Genomic DNA, 15,221 nt, shown 5'->3' with positions numbered 1-15,221 from the left:
AATTGCTTTGGTGCCACTGGCTGAATAAGAGGACGGCTATTGCACTGGCCAAGTGAGGGGTGGTGAGCTTAGCTGAATAACGTATGGTAATGGGGGAATTTAGATGAAGGATGCTGTGGGATAGATGCAACAATTGTTGGATTTGATCTTTGGATTTAGAGAATGATAGGAGTCTAGGATATCTCTGAAGCTGTGAACCCGGGGGCCTAAGAGGATGCTGTTGGCCAGACGTGGGGAATTTTGGAAGATGGCGAGTGTTAGGGGAATTGTCACGAGTTCTGTTTCAGACATGTTGAGTTTCAGATGCTTTTAGGACATTTGTCAGTCAGTCCAACTTATTTATGTACTAAACTCTGGGGAAAGGCAAAGACCAGCCCTTGTCCTCAAATATACTGCGTAAATGAAAGGCAAGTAAGGGGGATTGGGAAAGGCTTTCTCTGAGATTTTAGGTGGGACTTTTGAAGGAAGCCAGAGAAACCAATAGATAGAGATGAGGAAGGAGAACATTCCAGGCATGTTGAAACAGTCAGGGAAAATGCCTTGAGCTTAGAGATGGAGTGTCCTGTTTGAGGAGTAGCTAGGAGGCCAGTGTCACTGGATTGAAAGGGGCAGGTGGGGAATGAGGGTCCTGAACAACCAGACAGTGGACAGCAGAGTGGAGAGAAGCTTCTGACAGGCTGGCCAACCAGCAGGCTGTTTCAGTAGTCCAGGTGTGAAGTAATAAGGGCTTGTAACAGGTTGGTGGCAGTTTTTGAGAGACCTTGGCAACAGATTGTAGGGGGTGAGATAGACAGGAATCAAGGTGACACCTAGATTGCGAGCTTAATGGGAGGGACGCTAGTGCCCTTGATGATAACAGGGAAGGTCGGAAGGGGGAAAGCTCACACCAGCTTGGGATTTGTTGAGCTTAAGATATGTCTCCTGGACATCAGTCTAAGATATCTAAGAGTTAGTTGGCCACAATGCCTTCCCACCGTCACTGATCTATTTGTCCTGTCTGGAGCTTGCTCTGTATATATTGGTTTGCATGCAGTGTCTCCCATTTGACTGTGGACTCCTTGAGGGCAAGGACTGTCTTTTGCCTTTTTATTTTTTGAATCCTTATCTTCCATCTTAGGATCGATACTGTCTATTGGTTTTCAAGGTTGAAGAGCGCTAAGGGCTAGGCAATAGGGGTTAAATGATGTGCCCAGGGTCGCCCAGCGAGTAAGTGTCTGAGGTCAGATTTGAATCCAGATTCCAGGCCTGCCTCTCTATCCACTGAGCCACTCAGCTACCCCTTTTGCCTCTTTTGGTATCCCTAGTGTTTAGCAAAGTGCCAGGCACATAGTAGGTGCTTAATAAATCTGTTTTGATTGATTGGAATGAGAAGCTAGAGGTCAGCAGAGAGGTTAGGTAGATTTGAGAATAATCAGAGTGGAGATGATCTTTAAGTCCAAGTGAAATAATATAGAGGTACTTGCAAGTAGGCAGTTGGAGAAGCACAACTGGAACTCAAGGGAAAGAGTAGGCCTAGATTTAAAGGTTTGGGAGTCATGTGCACAGAAGAGCTAATGATGAATCAGAGTGGAGGAGGTTACCATGTAGAAGAATGCTGAGAGGAGAGAATATGGCTGAGGACAAAGCCTTGGAGTACAGGCCACATTTAGGGGGTGGGGAAAGGAAACTGATAAAGAATGTTCAGAAGATAAGAGAGCCAGGAGAAAATAGTGTAATAAAAAACCAGAAAAAGGACTCCAGGACACATTACCATGCTGCCAAGAAGTCTAGAAGGATGAGGACTGAGAAAAAATGATCAGATGTGGCATTTTGGTAATTTTGGAGAAATCAGTTTCAGTTGAGTGGTGATGCTTAATGCCATATAACAAAAGTTTGAGGAGTCAGTGAGAGGAGAGGAGGTGAAGATGACTTGTATAGAAAGCTCTTTCTAGAAATTTGCCTTTTTGTTGTTATTGTTAGTCCTTCATTTTCCAAGAGGACCAACGATATCAGAGAGTGATATCTTGACTCAAGCATGAATGGGGCTTAGTCTCAGGCTCATTTTCTCTTCCAGTCATCAAAGTCAGTGGCAAGACAGAAGTTAGGATACTTGATGATGGCTTTGACATCTGACCAAGCTCTAAGCACTCCACAGCACCTGGTTTGGCCACCTTCACAGTCATTGGAACTAAATTGTTCTCATTCACCCATTTCACCAGGGGAAGTCTTTACGTGCTTGGGGTAGACATCCACCTGACTCACTAATGAGTTTGAGGCCTTTCAGTTACCTTCACCCTGATTTAGCCTGTCTGCTCAGACAGTTTTGCTGGGGTGTGGTCATTGGACATGCTAGAGCTTCTTGGGGCCACAGGTATGAGTTAGGTAAGAGGTTGACACCAAAGGTGGATGAGCAGCCCTGAAAAGGACTCAGCAAACTTTCCCACCAGAGCTGCTAGTCCTCCCTGAGTACCCCCTAGACCTCAGGAAAGTGATATAAAGGGTGCTAGCTTGAGAGGATTATAGGATTGAGAGCAAAGTTTAGGAATGGGAGAGATTTGAATGATTAAAGCAGCTTGAAGGAACCAAGGAAATGGGGAGATTTGAAATGAGAGAGAGGACAGATAATTGGGAAGACAATCTGTTGGAGACAGTGAGAAGGGATGTGATGAAGAGAGAGCACATTTAGAGTGGAGCCTTGGCAAGAAAGAAGGGCTGCTACCTCATCAGAGGGAGAAATAAGAGAAAAGATTCGGGCTGGTATTTCTATACCGGTCTGTGTCTTGGAGCCTCCTTTCCTTGGGATCACTAAACTTCTTGAGGAAGCTTTCTGTATCCAAGTGCCTCCCCTTCCACTGCTCTGTGTCTTCCCTACCTTGGTGTTGATATTGGACTTTTGACCTCATGATCCAACTGAAACTGCTCTTTACAGTTGCCAAGATTTCTTTGATTGCCAAATTGAATGGCCTTTTCTCAATCCTCATCTTTCTTTACTTCACTTTTCAGCATTTGACATTGTTGGTCACCTTTTTCTCCTTGATTTTGGGTTTTTATGGCAGTGCTTTCTTCTCTTGATTATTTCCCTTTCTGACCAATCCCCAGTCTTCTTTGCTTTATGCCATGCCCACCAATTCTGGGTGTTGTCCACAGCTCTGTACTGAGCTATACTTTCTTTTCTCTTTATTTTAGCTCCCTTGGTGGTCTCATCAGTTCCATGGATTTAATTATCATCTGTATGCAAATGATTCCCAGATCTATTTGTATAGAGTCCTGTTCTCTGATGCACTATAGTCATGCACCTCCAATTATGATTTGGATGTTTCATACTGTATGTTTTGTAGGCATTTCAAATTCATCATGTCAGAAATAGAAGTCATTCTCTTTCCTCCCCAAACTCTCCCATTTTCTTCTGTTTTCCTACTACTGGGGAGAATATCTCCATCTAATAAGTCACCTGGGCTCCAAAATTGGTGTTACCTTCACCTTCTCACTTTCATTCCTCCCACATATTCAATCCTTTGCCAGATCTTGTTTTACCTTCAGACTATCGTCTCATCTACTTTCTGTCTTCATATGTAACTATCACTTTAGTTGAAGCCCTCATCTCCTGTTGCCTGGACTTTTGCCTTAGTTTTTTAATTGGTCATTTTGCTTCAAGTCTCTTTCCATGCCCCTCCATCCTTCTGCTAGTCACCAAAGTGATTTTTTCCTAAAGCACGTCTTCAGTTATGTCTCACACATCCCACCCCTGCTCACTGAACTCCATTGGCTCCCTCTGACCTCCAGCATCAATTACAGTCTTTTGGCATTAAAGTTCTTCATTCCTCCAACCTTTTCTACTTTTCCAGGCTTATATTTTCCTCTCCTCCTCCTCTATTACTTATTTTTCCTTGCATGTGACCCTTCCCCTGCACCTTTGTTCTGGTGGTCCCTCATGCCTTGATTGCTTTCCCTCCTCATCAGTTCTTTTGCTTCTCAGGCTTCCTTCAAGAATCATCTCTTTTAAAGTTCACCTTCTGAAGGTAACCTTTCCCACCTCTCAGGTGCCAATGCCTTTCCTTCTTCTTTATATATATCTTTTGTGTATTGAACTATTTACGTTGGAATTTGGACTTCCTGTGGGCAGGGGACTGCTTTTGGTTTTGGCCTTTCTTTGTATTTTTAGTACTTAGCACAGTGCATGACACTTAATGAGTAGTCATTACATTGTTTGAAATTTCTCACATACCTTCCAGCATTTACTATTTTTGGCTTCAATCTTTCAGGGTTAAAATGATTTCTCAAAGTTATTTAATTTGCCTTTTTCTTCTTACGAGTGATATGGAATATTCTTTTATGCAGTTGATGATAGCTTTCATTTCTTCTTTTGAGAACTTCTGTTTAACACATTCATTCACCATTGGTGTAGTTCAGAATCAGACTTATTCCTGTTACAGATAATACTTGCTGATGATTTTAGGTAAATATTTCTTATCATTTTAAGGAAAAATCCATTTATATCCATGCTTTCAAGTCTTTTAAAATAGGAACCATTGTTATATTTTGTCAAAAGCTTTTTCTGCATCTATTGATATAGTCATGCGATTTTTTTTGTTACTGATATAATTAATTAATTATGTTAATAGTTTTCCTTATATTAAGCCATCCCTGCATTCCTGGTATAAACCCCACTTTATCACAATGTATAATCTTGATGTGATATATTGTTGTAGACTCCTATCTAGCATTTTATTTAGAATAGTTGCCTCCATATTTATCAGTGAGATTAGTCTATCATTATCTTTCTTTGTTTTTGCTCTTCTAATTTAGATACCAACACCAGATTTGTTTCATAAAATTATTTTTGTAGGATTCTTTCTTTGCCTATTATTCCAAATAAATTCTTTGATATTGAAATTAGTTGATTATTAAATGTTTTGTAGAATTTGCTTGTAAATTCATATAGTCCAAATGCTTCTTTCTTATGAAGCTAATTGAAGCCTGTTCAATTTCATTTTCTAAAATAGGTTTACTTAGATAGTCTCTTCTTTTCTGTTGACCTAGACAGTTTATCTTTTTGAAGATATTTGACCAATTGAATAAAAGAATTCCTAGTTATTACTTTGATTTCATCTTCATTAGTGGTATATTCACCCTTTTCCCTTTTGATACTAGTGATTTGGTTTTCTTCTCTCCTTAAAAAAATCACACTAACCAACAATTAATTTTATTTTACTTTTTAAAATAAAACTAACTCCTAATTTTATTAATTCCAAATTTTCTTACAGTTCTATTAATCTCACTTTTAATGTTTTAGGATTTTCATTTTTATGTTTAATTGGGGGTTTAAAATGTGTTCTTTTTCTAGTATTTTTAATTGCATACCAAATTCATTAATTTTTTTCTCTCTTTTTATGATATGAACATTTAATCTGTGTTTTGTTATAGTAGGGTTAGAAGGAAGGGTTAAACAAGCTATATCTAAAATAAAAGTTTATTTACCTAAAGGAAGAAAGGAAAGGAAGGGAATCAGGGAGTAACTTATTTCTAACCCCACCCAGATATAAACCTTAAACATTCTAATTAACTTAACCTAACTAATTAAACAAGTAATTAAAGATAAAGAGGGATTTGTAAAGTCAATAGGACCCAAGATTCTCACAACACCAGAGTCCTCCATTGAGTCACACAGCATTCTCAAGTTGAGGATTTCAGGAGGGAAATGAGGATTCACACAGACACACACACACTGTCCACCAGTGTGGGATAATCACCCACTCAACCACTCCTTTAAGATGGTCCAATTCCCTGGCAGCTCCAGAGTTGTTTTTCCTTGAGAGAGAGACCTCCACACCTTCTCCGACTTCTTCCAGAGAGACCCAACTGCCACTCCCCAACTGCTTTTCAGCTACCCAGTGCTTAGAATGTTGACCTAGTCCTTGCTCTGTGGAATCTTGGTTTTGCAGCATCCCATGCTGCTAGCTTGCCCTAAAAATCCCTTACTACAGTTTCCATGATTCTTTATTAAACATAGTTTTTATTGCATTATGATCTTCAGGAGGAGTTTAGTATTTCTGCTCTTCTGCATTTAACATGATATAACATCTACTTTTTTGCATAAACTTTTAATGCTCCATTATATAGTTAAATTTTGTAAGGCTACTGGCCAATTGTTTTCCTCATGGAGATTAGTATGTATCCTGCCCCACCTCCCACTCCAATTTAAGGAACTGTTGTGTCCAAGTCTTCATGACTCTGTTGACCTCTGTCCATGGCAGTTTCTTGGCTCCAGGGGATCATCTATTCATAGGCAGACAGAAGTTAAGTGAGTTGCCCAAGATCACATAGCTAGGAAGTTTCTGGAGCTGAATTTGAGCTCAGGTCTTCCCGACACCAAGCCTAGCACTCTATTCACTGTGCCACCTAACTTCCTCTTCAGAGCCAACCCTTATTACACTAAGATAAATAAATAAAAACATTAAAATTAAAGGGGGCAAAATTTTTAGGAAAACTAACCCACATACCTGCCATATCTGACATACTATTTTCCACAACTAGAGGTTGGCATATTCAGGAATATTGAAACCTAGAACAAATAAATGTTTAACTTATTTCTCTCACTCAAGAAAAAAAGGTAGTGTACTCAGTGTGGATGACTGAATGAGAAAGAGACAAGATGTCTGTCTGGTCTGTCTAAGCTGGTTAGGACTGTACTGTATGCCATGCCCACCCACTTAACCCCCCCCCCCAACTGAGTTTGTGTGCCCCTGCACCCCCTCTTACCCCAGACAGGGGAGGAAGGAAGTACTCCCTTTGGGCTGCTAGGCAGAGGGGTGAGTGATGTGAAAAAATGTCCTTAGGTTTGGTGGAGAGGGGGAAGGGAACAGCTTGGTCCAAGTCCCTCTGCCTTTCTAGTAACAAACTAACAGTACACATACCCACAGAGAGGGCTCTGTGTTCCCTCTTTGGCACATGTACCATAGGTTCACCACCACAGGTCTAGTCCTTTGGTCTATTAATCCATATATGTCCTGCATTAGTAGCAGTAAAAAGGATTTCATAGTAAATCAGTAGGATAGTCGACTATATTATATTACCCTTAGATGCCATAAGGGACATTATTTTAAGTGTCCATAAGTAATAAACAGTAATCAAGTATTTATTTACCACTTATATTTCATTATATGTTATAGTATCAGAATTACTGCTCTTTTATATGTGAGGAGATATAAAACTATAAGGAAGTTATTAGTATGGAAGTGTGAATGTACCTAAAATAGTGACCTGAGTCAAATACACCATTATAATAGCTTGATTTTTCTCTCTGTGAAGGAATTACCTTGTAGGCTAATGAACCCTATCTAGATTTTAAAAGTACTTTAGGGAAATAATAGTGATATAGACTTGGACTAGACCTGTACCATCTATGCTTCCCATTATCTATAGTCTTAGTTAGTTGTGTCTAGACATTGAGACTTTAAGGGACTTGCCCAAAGTCTCCTAAGTAGATGTATTCAAGAATAGTATTTGAACCCAGATCTTCCTGACTTCAAGACTGTCTCTCTGTCAGGTCTTGCACAACATTAATATAGTTGTGCATACTTAGACAGAAAATCACAAACATATGTGATTGTGGTGTGTGACACACAGGGAAGGTGAGGTAGAAATGAAGATAAAATGAAGTAGGTGAGACAAAAAGTTAGACTAGAAGGGACAAGCTAGGAATGATGGAAATAATAGCAGAGAGCTGATTAAAATATTTAGAGCTCATAGCCATTAACTAAAGCTAGTCATCTCCTACAGAGGAAACTTCTAGGGAGGGGACAGGAAGAACCCACAGAAATCGGACCTGCAGCCTCAGTAGGACAGGAGATAAGGGAGAAATCTCCAGTAAGAAATGTATGAGCTACTAGACAGACACATTCTAAGTTGTGGTAGAAACAGAATGGTAAGAAATCAACCAAAAGAATATGCTGTCTTTGCTGATTGTCTCTGACCACTTCCTTATCCCACCCAATAAACTTACTTGTTCTAACATTATCAGCTGGTGAGATTCCCTCCCTCCATGCCCTGTGAATAAAGAGGAAATCTGCTCGTGCTATACAAATTAAAGCAGAGACTAGACCTTGATAGAATAAAACAATAGCTGTCCTTTGTAGTTGACCTAGAAATGTGTGAAGTTTATAAATAAACATCAAAATACAAAGTTGTATTTTATTAATTAGAACAATGAATGAGGTTGTTGTATTATCTACATTCGTGTCTTAATATGTGCAGATAAGATGTTTCCTTCCCTTTGTCTTGGTCTACTGTAGCCATCTTCTGCCATTTAGTATTAAGTAAAGGCAACATAGTTTGTAACCCTTTAAAGTATTTCCTTTAACCCCTCTTTACCCAAGAAAATCTCGACTTCCTCCAACCAGAATTGAGCATGGCCTGTTGGTAGAGCTGTGAAGGAATTCCACATTTCTAGTGTCGTTTGGAATTATGCAAGAAGAGTGATTTGATAGTCCCCAAGCCTTTGACCTGGCAATCCCATTATTATGCATGGACACTAAAGAAGACTGGTAGAAGCAAGGGCTCAATATATATTCAAGTAGAAACACATTATTGAAAGTGAAGTGGGTACACATATACATCTTTTGACAAATGATTGAAAGAACTATGGCCACCACTAGTCACTTCATGCCTGCTGGTAGGTCTGCCTGCCTCCAGTTTCTCCCCACTATAATCCGTTTCTCCCAGTCAGCTCACTAAATGCCATTGGCTTCCTGTCACCTCCAGAAACAAATGCAGAATGCTCTGTTTGGCATTCTTTGCCCTTTATAAGAGCCCCCTCCTACCTTTCCAGTCTTCTTACAGTTTACTCTCTAATACTGTACTCTTCCATCCAGTGATACTGGCTTGTTCCCCACTTCAGGCATCTTCTTTGACTGTTCCCCATTCCATGGGTGCTTTCCCTCCTCTGCTGCCATTACCAACTTCCTTTAAGACCCAAATAAAATCCACCTTTTACCAAAAGCCTTTCTCAGCCCTTCTTAATTCCAGTACCTTCTCACAGTTGTCTGTTTATCTTCTGTGTAGCTTCTTTTGTATACATTTATTTGCATGTTAGCTCTCCTGTTAGCTCCTTGTTATCTCACAGAGACTTGTCTTCTGTTCCATTTTATATCCCTAGAGCTTAGCACAATTCCTGGCCATGTCTTAGGTGCCTGATAAATATTCATTGATTATTAGAATATTATTGCACAGCAAGAAAAGTTGACTGAAAGACTCAGAAATATGGGGAAATGTATATGAATTGATGCAGAGTGAAATAACCAAGAGAAAAATTATGAAACCATTCTAACTGGGGTTCAATACAATTGTGTTAAGTGATCTGAACTGGACCCTTGCCATGACAAGGCAATCTTTTTAAATCTCCTTAATTGATTCACTGTCCTATTCACCAAAGTGGTTTGCTTTTTTTAACTTTTACCTTATGTCTTAAAATCAATACTGTGTATTGGTTCCAAGGAAGGAGAGTGGTAAGAATTAGGTAGTGGAGATTAAATGACTTGCCCAAGGACACATAGCTAAGAAACCTCTCAGGCCAAATTTGTGACCTGGTTCTCAATCCACTGAGCCACCTGGCTGCTTCCCCATCCCCCCATAGTGATTCCTCCTGAAAGGTCCCATAGGCTTGCCCTCCCCACTTCTCAGGTGAAAATTTTGAAGAAATTTGTGGAGAGCTTTCCTTTATCATTCTTAACTCCCCACTCTCTATTCCCCTCAGATCTAGTCAGTTATCAAGTCCTGCTGTTTCTACTTTCATAACATTTTTCTGTATCCCCCTTCTTTCTTCTACTGCTGCCACCTCATCACACCACACCTGGACTAGTACACAGCCTTTTGGCTGGGTATTCTTCTGCTCTCTACTCAGTGATCAAACTGATCTCCCTCAGGTAATGGGCCTGGACAGGTCATGCCCCTTCTTCCATATCTCCAGGAATCCTCTGTGTAGCTTTTGAAGACTTGATCTCCTTACCTTTCCAGGCTTTTTACACTTTGCACTCTGCCACACACTGTTCTCCAGTGACACTGGCCCTCTTGATATATGCCTTAACAAGATAGTCCAGCATCCAGCACCTAGCCCCCTTTTCATGGGTCCCCCATTCTTGGGATTCTCTCCTTCCTGGCTTCCCTGACTTTCTTCAAGTCTCAACTACAGGATTCCCTTCTTCCAAGAAAACACTTCCTAAACTTAGTGCACACAGCATTAAGCATCTTGTATATATCTGACTGTGTAGAGTTGTTTGCGTTTGAATGTTGTCTCTTCCACAAGCTTCTGAAAAATTGGGCCTGGTCTTTCTTTGTTTTGTTTTGCCTTGCCTTTCTTTGTATCTCTGATACTTGGTGCTGTGTCTAGCACCTGGTAGTTTGTATGCTAGTTGATTTGTCCGATGATACACGATGACTACAACATTGTAAATAAAAGAATCACTAAAAGGATGGAGAACACTGAGCAATGGAAAAACCAATAAGACTAGAGAAGAGGTGATGACATATACATCCTCTTTCTCAGGTTGAATGGTGATGGGTTACTAATATAGAATATTGTTTATACATTGTCAGACCTGGAGCATATATTTACTAGATGGATATTTGCAAAGTGGTTAAAATACAGAAATTAAAGGGAATTCTTTGTTCTCTTTGTCTATTCTGAGTTTACACTTGGTTAACAATAACTTAAGTACCCCTACTTAGTACCTCACCAGATTGTGAAGACAGGATTAAGTCTTCTTTGTCTACTTTTGAATTGAATCAACAAAAGCTTGAATATGCTACTAAGCACTAAGTGGAGGAACTCTCTACCCTTTCAACTCAATCAGCCAGGAAATGAGAATTCACACCTCATTCAGCCAGGGACCTATGAAACCTCTCCAGAAGGTAAGAAGTGGTTCCCACAAACACTTCCCCCTGGGCAGTGCTGCACAATTTAGAAACTGTGATTGGCCCTTGTGAAGAGGGGAAGGGACAAGAAGCCACTATAAAAGACTCTGAATTTCTGGGGCTAGGGAAATTGACTTCAAGAAGGAGTTGGACTTCAAGAAGGAAGTCAGCTTCAAGAAGAAAGTCAGCCTTAGAAGCCATTTTCAGCTCGAGTCATCATCTTGACCTGCCTCTTGGAGGGAACTTAGATGAGTGGATGGCTGCCTTTCCCTTCCTGACTTCTGGGGAGATTTAAATCCCCGTTGAAGGTTAACAAGTCCTCACTGAGTTGAGCACCTGAGCAATATCTAGTTAGATAGGCTAATGTCTTCTATACCTTTTGTATTTCTCTGCTTTCATCTCCTTTTCATTTCGACTTTGAGCAATAATACTTTGAATCAGTGACCACCATTATTACTTATAATTTCATATATTTTAGTCAAACCAATAAAATTTAATTCTTACACAGTAAGACCTGAATTTAAATTCAGCCTCAGGCACCTATTAACTGTGTGATCCTGAGCAAATCACTTAACCATACCTGCCAGGATTGTTGTGAGAGTCTAATGAGATGATAATCATAGAGCTCTCAGTCCAGTGCCTAGTACATAGTAAAGAGCTATATAAATGTTAGCTATGATAATGATGACATTTGAAATACCCTTTGGTGGATTGGATCTAGAGAAGGTGGGTAAGCTGTGATTTAATGTAAAGGAAAAAGGCTATAACATATCACAGGCCCAAACTAAAGCATTTCAACAGACCTATTTTATTTAATTTGTTAATTTATCCATTGAGTTGATACTAAATGAAATCCATTTCTTCCACACTTAGCAAAAGGGATTCTATCAGATAGCAACTTTAAATTTTTCATTTTGTAAATGGACATAAAAATTCAGACTACTAGATAATATTTGTTCTTCCAGGCCTAGGATAAACTATGCATTTTTCTGGTCGGCATTTAAAAGCCTTCACAATCTGGCTCCATCCTGTTTTTTCAAAGTCATTTCATATTACTCTCCCTCATGAACCCTTCATTTTGTTTGCTCAGGGTCAAAGGAAATAGACATTTTAGTCACTTTCTTTACATAAATTCAAATTTCTTCATAACTCCAACAACAAGGCATTTGTAAGAGATTGTACCTCCCTTGCCTTTCATCTCTTCAGTTTTCTTCAGGGTTGTATTTTCTCAGGTAGTAATACTAATGATACAACTGCTCTCATGCTGCAATCAAAGAAATGCTTTAAAATAAAAAAGGAATCCCTAAACTCTAGAAAGACTTCTCACATAGTATGCTGGATAAAATCTTTGGAGAATGAGTAAAAGGACATGAATAGGAATGTTATAGAATAAGAATTGAAATGGAGGTTGTTTAATACAAAACAGGAAACGTAAGACAATACTAGATTGTGAAGGACCTTGAACGCTAAAGTATTTTAAACTTATAATAGATGGAGAAGCAAAGTGGTGCAGTAGACAGAGCACCAGGCCAAGGGTCAGGAAGATCGGAATTCAAATCTGTATTCAAACACTTTTTACCTGTGAGCATGGGCAAGTCACTTTATCTCTTGTTTTCCTCAGTTTCCTCATGTGTAAAAAGGAGCTGAAGAATGAAATGCAAACTCCTTTAGAATCTTTGCTAAGAAAATCCCAAATGGAGTCATGAAGAGTCAGACAAGACTGAAATGGTTAAATGACAACTACAAAAGCATTTACATAGTTCTTTAAGACTTGCTGAGTGCTTTACAATTATGACCTCATTTGTTTCTCAAGTGGAGGTGCTGGTTAAATGGAGCTCTCCATAAAAAACCCCATTTTATAGATGAAGAAACTGAGGCTGAATTTTTTTTTTAAACCTTTACCTTCCATCTTGGAGTTAATACTTCGTATTGGCTCTAAGGCAGAAGAGTGGTAAGGGCTAGGCAATGGGGGTCAAGTGACTTGCCCAGGGTCACACAACTGGGAAATGTCTGAGGCTAGATTTGAACCTAGGACCTCCCGTCTCTAAGCCTGGCTCTCAATCCACTGAGCTACCCAGCTGCCCCCTGAGGCTGAATTTTTAAGGGACTTGCCTGTAAATGTCTGCAGCAAGATTTGAATTGTTCTTCCTAACTTCACATTCAATGCTTTGGCACATAGTTACTAGCTTCCCAAATTTTATTTAGCAGAAAAGTACACTACAGGAAAATTCTGACATAAATATGAATGGTGAATTGGAATGGGGGAGAAGGGACTTTGGAAGTGGTGAAAATCTATTTTTTTCTAAACCCTTACTTTCTGTCTTAGAATCAATACTATGTATTGGTTCTAGTGCCCAGGGTCACACAGCTGGGAAGTGTCTGAGGCTAGATTTGAACCAAGGTCCTCCCATCTCTAGGCCTGGCTCTCAATCCACTGAGCCACCCAACTGCCCCGTGAAAATCTATTAATGAGGTGGTGGCCATGAGAATAGAGACAAAGATGGATGAAAGACCTTTGGGGGAGGGGGGTGGGAGGAGGAATGATAGAGCAGCCATATGAATTCAACTGTGGTTAGTATCTTGAATTCTTAGTGATTTTAATAAAATCACCCCGAAACAGAAACAAAATCTTAACCTGCTGAAGTAGAATTTTCATTATCTTGTTATGAAGGGAAAAAAGCATTCTCCTGGTACTCGCTCTCTCTCTTTAAGGTTTCTTTTAAGAATCTTATCGAATCGCTTTTGTGTATTTCTATCAAAGAAGAATGCAGCTGAATTGACATTTCTACTGTGGTTTTAAAAAGGAAGAGGAGGCGCAGGAGCAACTTTTTGGGCCTCTGCACTGGAACTGCGACTGTACTTCGACTTAACATTACTAGCCTTGAAGATCTTGTTGTTACAGCTTGGCTGATGACACTTATGATGTGTAAAGCAGGATAGACTTGGCCTTGGTTTCTCATGGCATCTCTCTGGGCTTACATTGCTATCGAGTTCAGACATGTTATTTTCAGTAAAGTCATCAGAAGATATTCAACAGAGAGCAACGTCTAAGAGGAGAAAGAAGCTGTTTTTAGAACTACTTTTAAATTCTTCCTTCTTTGAGAAAGAGGATAACTGAAATATGAAAGTATACTTGCCTTTTTTGGAAATAGGGGGGAATAACTTCTATCTGACAGACTGTAACTGTCTGCTAAGGTGTCATTTCTAACTGTGTGTAGATGATGAAATATTCCTTTTCAAAAATTTTAATTTTTTTCAGTTGGCATAATTCTGAGTTCTCCCCTGTCCCCTAACTGCCATCCATTTAGGAATTAAAACAAAACAAACAAAAAGCCAACCCTTGTCAGAAACCTGTATAATCAATCAAATCAAATTTCTGTATTGACCATCTCCAAAAAGATAAATATTGTGTGTGTGTGTGTGTGTGTGTGTGTGTGTGTGATCCTTCCCCTCTCAAGAAGTGGGTAGCAGGCGTTATTGTGAGTACTCTGCAATCCTGTGGTATCCTTGTACTGATTCTGTTTATCTTTTCTTTCTTTTTTTTTTAAACCCTTACCTTCCATCTTGGAGTTAATACTGTGTATTGGCTCCAAGGCAGAAGAGTGGTAAGGGCTAGGCAATGGGGGTCAAGTGACTTATCCAGGGTCACACAGCTGGGAAGAGTCTGAGGCCAGATTTGAACCCAGGACCTCCCGTCTCTAGGCCTGGCTCTCAATCCACTGAGCTACCCAGCTGCCCCCTATTGTAATTTTTTTAAGGGCAAAGGGAAGCATATTTTTATGCTCCCCTGATAAGAAGAGAGAATGTTACATTTAATTTATTAACTTTCTTGGATATTCTTATACATTTCTAGACCTCTTCCAGAGAAGTGAATATGGTCTGATATGTGTCTCCTTTCAGTTTTCTTTGGTTTTAGTAGGTTTTCAAAGTGGATTTTTGTCACTTTCTTGTTTCATTTACAATGTTCATTTTTATTATTATATTATTAATAAAAGCAAACATTAACATTTTTTCATATGGAATTGCAGAAAAGAAGAGATAGAAAAGAAGAAAAGAAATATTTTACAATAATTTATAATGTTCTTCCCCTCTTTGGCGGGGATATTGCTCTTATTCCCAGTACAAACCCTCTTCCTCCAAATAAAGGCTCCCCTTGTAACAGACATATATAGTAATGCAAAACAATTTTGTATTGTATTGCTTAGGTCTGAAAAGTTATGCCTCATGCTGAACATATAGTTCATTACTTCTCTGCCAACAGGTGAGGGAACATGATTCATTAATCAGTCTTTGGAGTCATAATTGGTCATTGCTCTGATCAGAATTCTTAAGTT

General features: G+C 39.4%; 1 protein-coding gene across 2 annotated transcripts in view; it reads left to right on the top strand.

Moving 5' to 3' along the window:
- The window catches only part of DIP2B (disco interacting protein 2 homolog B), a 209,332-nt gene that overhangs the window by 12,543 nt on the left and 181,568 nt on the right, over nt 1–15,221 (top strand). The window lies entirely within an intron of this gene.

This window comes from Monodelphis domestica, chromosome 5, assembly GCF_027887165.1.
Source record: "Monodelphis domestica isolate mMonDom1 chromosome 5, mMonDom1.pri, whole genome shotgun sequence".
Lineage (NCBI taxonomy): Eukaryota > Metazoa > Chordata > Mammalia > Didelphimorphia > Didelphidae > Monodelphis > Monodelphis domestica.
The sequence above is the reverse complement of the archived record's forward strand: the minus strand, read 5'-3'. Positions and strand labels throughout refer to the sequence as shown.